Consider the following 6,696-nt stretch of genomic DNA (forward strand, 5'->3'; position numbering starts at 1 on the left):
TTCTAGCAGTACTGTTTACAATAGCCAAGACATGGAAGTAACCTAAATGTCCATCAACAGAGGAATGGATAAAGATGTAGTACATGTATACAATGGAATGTTACTCAGTCATAAGAAAGAAAGAAATAATGCCATTTGCAGCATCATGGATGGACCTGGACAGTGTCATAATGAGTGAAGTCAAACAGGAGAAATTATCATATGACATCCCTTATATGTAGAATCTAAAAGGCAAGGATACAAATAAACTTATAAAACAGAGACTCATAGATTTAGAAAACGAACTTAAGGAGTTTGGGATGGTCATGTACACACTGCTATATTCAAAATGGATAACCAACAAGGATCTACTGTATAGCACATGGAACTCTGCTCAATGTTGTGTGGCAGCCTGGATGGGAGGGGAGTTTGGGGGAGAATGGATACACGTATATGTATGGCTAAGTCCCTTCACGGTTCACCTGAAACTACCACAAAACTGTTAATCGGCAATACTCCAATACAAAATAAAAAGTTAAAAAAAAGAGTGAGAGAAGCCACTGCAAGGAGAAGCCCACACACCGCAACGAAGCAGAGCCTCCACTCTCCACATCTAGAGAAAGCCAGTACACAGCAACGAACACCCAACACAGTTAAAAATCATTAATTTAAAAAATAAGCTACAAGGATATACTGTACAACATGGGAATACAGCCAGTATTTTGTAATAACTGTAAATGGTAAGGAACCTTTAAAATTGTATAAAAATAAAAAATAAACACACTCCACAGAAGGCACTTGAGCAGCAAGGCTTTAGACTACATTTTGGTTAAAAACTGTGTTGACTCAGGGTGAAAATATGCTAAACTTCCTGCACTCTGTTTCCAAAATGTAAAAATGATAGATAAAGTGTTTCAAAAATACTCAGGGGACATGATTTTTAAAATCATGGACTAGAAAGGAAGTGGAAGCCCACAGCAGTAAGGAAGCAAGCAGTAAGTAAGGAAGGACCCAACCCAGACAGTAAAGTGTGGGATTGCTTTTTTGCTTTGTTTTGTTCTATGTTTTAATTTTTCATTTTTTCAGTTTTAATGAGATATAATTAACATACAGCACTGTACAAATTCAAGGTGTACAGCATAATGTCTTGACCTACATAATTGTGAAATGATTCCCACAATAAATTTAGTTAACATTCATCAGCTTATATAGATACAAAAAAAGAAATGTGTTTTGCTCTGTCATGAGAAATTTTAAGACCTAATCTCTTACTAACTTTCAAATATATCACACGGCAATGTTAACTGCAGTCATGACATTGTATGTTACCTCGCTGGTACTTATTTTACAACTGTAAGTTGGTACCTTTTGACCACAAGTCTGGAATTTCAAATCCAACCCAGGAGTAAGGACTCCACCACACCCCCATTCCCAATGGGGAAACTGCTCATGGCCCCCCAGCTATATCTGAAGGTGAACAAATCCTAGCTATCCACTGGGGAGTGGAGCTAGAAACCAACTGCTCAGTGATAGAGAAAGAAAGCAGAGATGTGCACGGCCAGCCACCAGGTAGACACGTTGTGTGAGCTCTTGCTTTGGAACTGTGGTATATGTCCACAGAGCAAAATCCCTGAGCCACTGACTTTGGTCCTCAAGACACTGGGCTGAAGCAATCACAAAAGCACTTTTCAGGGACAGTCAGTGGGAGAGAAAAAAAGCCACCATGACGGTAGGCATTCAAAAAAAGAAAAAAAAAAATACAAAGGCCCAACACCACAAAAGGAAGCCGACATCTAAGAGGAATCATATAAAAGAAATAATAGAACAGTTTGGAAAGAATTTTAAAATAAGCGTATTTAAAATCAACAAACAAAAGCAGGTGCTATGAATCAAGAACAGACAGAAATCTTGATAATTTTAAAAATAACACAGAGGCAGTGCACTGGGCGGTCCGTGGATGTGTCTCTTGCTACAACAGTGTTTGTTTGGATGGAACAGACCCAGGGATGCCCCTCACTCCAGGCTCTGACCACCCTCCAACCTCTTTTCCAGTCACAACCTTCAGAATCAGCCCCTCAGCTACCTTCAGCCACTGGGACCACCACCATTTTTGACCTTGACCTCCTAGATTCGTCAGAATGACTCCACTGAGGTGGAGACCCCGGTCACCGCCTAGTCACCCTGCATCTGCAGGCCTCGTGCACCAACCTGTCTCTGGGCTTGTTTCCACCGTGACCACGTGGCTCTGGAGTGCAGTGGCCACTTTGTCCGCGAACTGGCCCAGGAGAAGCACGAGGGTGCCCAGCGTCTCTTGAAAATGCAAGACCAGCAAGGCGGCCGCGCCGTCTCCCAGGACCGCAGGCACATGTCAGGATGAGTGGGGTCAAGCCAGGACACCGTGGAGGCCACCAAGCTCGGGGACAAGCACCCGAACAGGGCCGTCGCGGACCTGCAGGCCCGGGGTTCTGCGCGCGCAGCCCCCACCTCCGTCACTTCCGAGAGAGCCGCGTCCTAGGTGAGCAGGTGAAACTTATCAGGAAGATGGGCGACCACCTGACTGACCTCGGCAGGCTGGCTGGTCCCCAGGCCGGGCTGGGCGGGGCTCTCTTCCAAGGGCTCACCCGCAAGCACCACCAGGAGCCGCCTGAGCCCAGCGGGCTTGGAGGAGCCCCTCTGGTGATGTTGCTCAAAGCCCAGACAAAGGGAGAGAAATACACAAACTTACATAAAAGGGATGGTAGGATAGGAAGGTCCTTGCAGTATGGATGGAATAGAGCACAACAGGATGGGGAATGAATCTGAGAACAAACTGATGAACGCCCAACATGATGAGATAAACAAGAGAATGGGTGCAAAAAGTGAGTTCATGACCTAGAGGACAGCTGAGGAGATCACGCATCAGAGGCCACACAGTGATAAGATTTAAAATATGAGAAACGAATTAAGAGCTAGGGGGCTAGAGTGAAAGGAACCAAAACCTATTTAATGAAAGTTCCAGAGAGTGAAACCAAAAAGAATCAGGAAGCGACAATAGTTAAGAGAATGTCTGAGAATTTTTATGAACTGAAGAAAGTGTCCCTAGATTGAAAAAGCTATTTCTAGGAAAGATGGGCTGTATTATTTGTACCAATCAACTAAAAAATATGAATAAATAAGAAACCATTGAACACATGAATAGATTTTTAAAAAAATCTGAAGAGCACTTAAAAGCAAATGAAAAAGCAAGGAAATACCAGGCCAAAATCCAAAAGAAAGTAGGAGTCTATAGAAACAGTTTCAAAGCTCAGAATCACTTTACCCCAAGGGATTTGCTAATAAGGAACACTTGTGCTTCAATTTTAGCAGCTTAATAGGGAAATTTGGACATAAAACAACCCAAGGTAGACAAAGTAATAGGAGGTCTTTCCCATGGTAAGCTGGGACTCCACTGGCTTGATGATATTTAGAGCAGGAAAAAAATTTCTTCCCTGCAAAGTTGTGACCATGAACTTACAGCTCAGGTTCCCACTGCCTGAGTAGTTCTGGGAAATTAGAGCTGTGTACCTGATTTAAAATGGTTCCAGATTGGGTCTACTCCAAAAAAAAAAAAACCAAATGGAAAACTTTTTTTAGAGAGAAAATCAATTTCATCCTAGGCTTCAGTGAATCTTCAAAATAAAATTTCAGTTTCAGTAATTATTATAGTAAAAGGTAAAAATAATCAGAGTGGCTCAGTGGTAGAGAATCTGCCTGCCAATGTAGGAGATGTGACTTCAATCCCTGGGTCAGGAAGATCCCCTGGTGAAGCAAGCCGCTCCAGTATACTTGCCTCGAGAATCCCATGGACAGAGGAGCCTGGTGGGCTAGTCCATAGGGTTGCAAAGAGTTGGACACGACTTAGCAACTAAATGACAACACAAAAAAATAACCAAACATGTAAGAAAACAAGTCACTGTGAGTGGGAAGCAGTTGAAACAACTGACTGCAGAATCAGACTTAGCAAAACTTCAGAGATTAATTGAAAAAAAAAAAGCTTACTTTAAATAAATAAAATATATCATTAAAAATATCTGCAAGAAAAAAATGGGGGGGGGGATGAAAAATACAATGTGAGCCTGAAGCATGTGGAAGTGCCAGAAAGTAAGGAAGTGCTCCAAGAAAATGATGGGAGTCAGTGGAACACAGGACACAACCTGAATAAGCTATGAATTGTCAAAACTGGAATAATTTGGGCAAGAGAAACAAAACAAATAATATAATACTGAACTACAATCTGAAGTTATATTTATAAAATAAATATCCATGAGTCCATACAAACAACTGGAAAAAAAAAAACTAATGAGGGAGAATAGAGAAATCTCCTATACTGAAGAATTAGAAGTAATTTATGTAGAAGAGAGGAGCACTCAGATAGCTTTTAAATTGAAGTCAAAGTTCAAGACAGTGAAGCTTAACTCCCTTAAGTATGGGCTGTTCTTAGAGTCTTGTTCCAAAGAGTACAAGGGGGTGGGGGGAAGTCACTTTATACTAGAGAAACCTGATAAGCACTATGTCAATCAAGTAATCAAGGTCAACATAGCCAGTAAAAGTGCAGAAAAATATATTACCTACAGAGGAGAAACAGACAGTGCACCTTTCAACAAAAACAGTAGGGGCCTAAAGAAAAGAGGAAGTTAATTTCAGTGAGATGAAAGAAAATAACAGCCAACCTAACAACCTGTACCCAGTGCAAGTATCCTTCAAGAATAAATGTGAAATGTATTTACAAGAGCCAAGACATAGAAGCAACCTAAATGTCCATTGATAAATGAACAGATAAAGAAGATGTGGTGCATATACACAGTGGAATATTACTCAGCCATAAAAAAGAATAATGCCATTTGCAGCAACATGGATAGACCTAGAGACTATCATACTAAGTGAAGCAAATCAAATATCATATATACCACTTATATGTAGAATCTGAAAAATAATAAAAATGAATTTGTTTATAAAACAGAAGCAAACTCACAGACACAGAAGACAAACTTATAATTACAAACAGGAAAGGGGGGAGGGATAAATTAGGAGTTTCAGATTAGCAGATACAAACTACCATGTATAAATAGATAAACAATAACATCATACTATATAGCACAGGGAACTATATTCAGTATAGTATAATGGAAAAGAATATGAAAAAGAATATATATAACTGAATCACTCTGCTATACACCAGAAACTAACACAACATTGTAAATACGCCATACTTAAATAAATTAAATAAAAGGCAAAAAATATTGATTGCACAATACAATAATAATTATGTTTTGAGAGGCTTAATAGACACAACTACAAAGGCACATAGGCCAGGATGGGGTATAGTGGGATGTTCTATGGCTCCTGTGGCCCTGGGAACAGGCAAAATTGTCATTTAACATTAGATTTAATAAGTCAAAGATGCATGTTTAATCTCTATTACAAGTACAGTAATTTTACTCCTGGGTATATACCCAAGAGAAATGAGTGAACATCTGCACCAAAAGTGAAGTGCAAGAATCTTCACAGCATTTTCTTGTAATGACCTACACTGGAATATAATCTGCCAAAAAAAAAAAAAAACCCAAAACTGAATCACTATGCTGTCCACCCGAAACTAACACCATATATAAATCAACTGTATTTCAATTTAAAAAAGAGAGGAGCACTCAGATAGCTTTTAAATTGAAGTCAAAGTTCAAATATCAAATCTACAGAACGGGAGATAAGCTTGGACAACACTGGAGAGTAGTGGTAGAAGATGTGCTTTTTCAAGTTGAAGATCTATTCTTACTCTTAGAATTCTAAAGTTAAACCTCTCCTCGCTGGGATTTCAGTCCAATGACATCTAGAGAAATATGACTTTTTTGTCTCTAAATACAAGGTCCTGAAAGTATTTTTAAATGGTTCAAAAATCTCATTTGTCATGAACTAACATTTTAGAAGTAACTTTTCAGTGACTTGACAATAAATCAGAAGCATACTGATTGAGTTTACCCTGAAATGCCTGTGAGTTTAAAGATTAACAAGCCAAGAGATAGAAAAGACAGTTTAGACATTTCCAAAGGCAATGCATTTTGACCAAATGTTTGAGTCGCTCAACAAAACAAAGGACCTTGATTCTTTTTTTTGGTCTGTGATGCAATCAAAAGCTATAAAAGTACTCCAACATTGCTTTGTGTATTTTCATTACAATTTTTGTTTTTATTCTTAACATTAATTACATAAACAAAACAAATCTTAACAAATTATCTCACTTTTACTAAATTTTAAATGTTTTAGCTAAGTGCAATGTCTGGCAATGAAAGACAATTTGTGAGTTAGGTATGGTTATTAGAACATTTTCCCAACTTTGCATTTTTTGTAGCTTGGTATTTTTTCTCTTTTACTTAAACTTTAGATATTTTTGTAAATTAATTAGCCTCTAATTAAAATAAATAAATTTAAATTAAAAAAAATTTTTTTAAGATGTACTTTCTCTTTTAGTGGGGTATAAACTGGCTTTGTCTCTTCCTAGAAATATGTGTCTAGTAAAAGCAATGAAAAGAAATTAAAATGTATATATTTAAATGTATTATAAATAAACACTATTGTGACAAAAATCTATTCACTCAGTAGCTAGGGACAGAAAGTTGAAGTTACTGAAGTAAAATTAATGGGGAAAAAACAAAAAAGAATCCTCACAGCTGCAATACTTGAGATAGTCCCAGATGTGGATAG

General features: G+C 38.4%; 1 pseudogene; it reads left to right on the forward strand.

Annotated features, from left to right (window-relative positions):
• The first annotated feature begins 1,702 nt into the window (after positions 1-1,702).
• On the forward strand, positions 1,703-3,411 carry LOC100848093 (ferritin light chain-like; annotated as a pseudogene).
• Positions 3,412-6,696: the final 3,285 nt, after the last annotated feature.

Source organism: Bos taurus, chromosome X, assembly GCF_002263795.3.
Source record: "Bos taurus isolate L1 Dominette 01449 registration number 42190680 breed Hereford chromosome X, ARS-UCD2.0, whole genome shotgun sequence".
Taxonomy (NCBI): Eukaryota; Metazoa; Chordata; class Mammalia; order Artiodactyla; family Bovidae; genus Bos; species Bos taurus.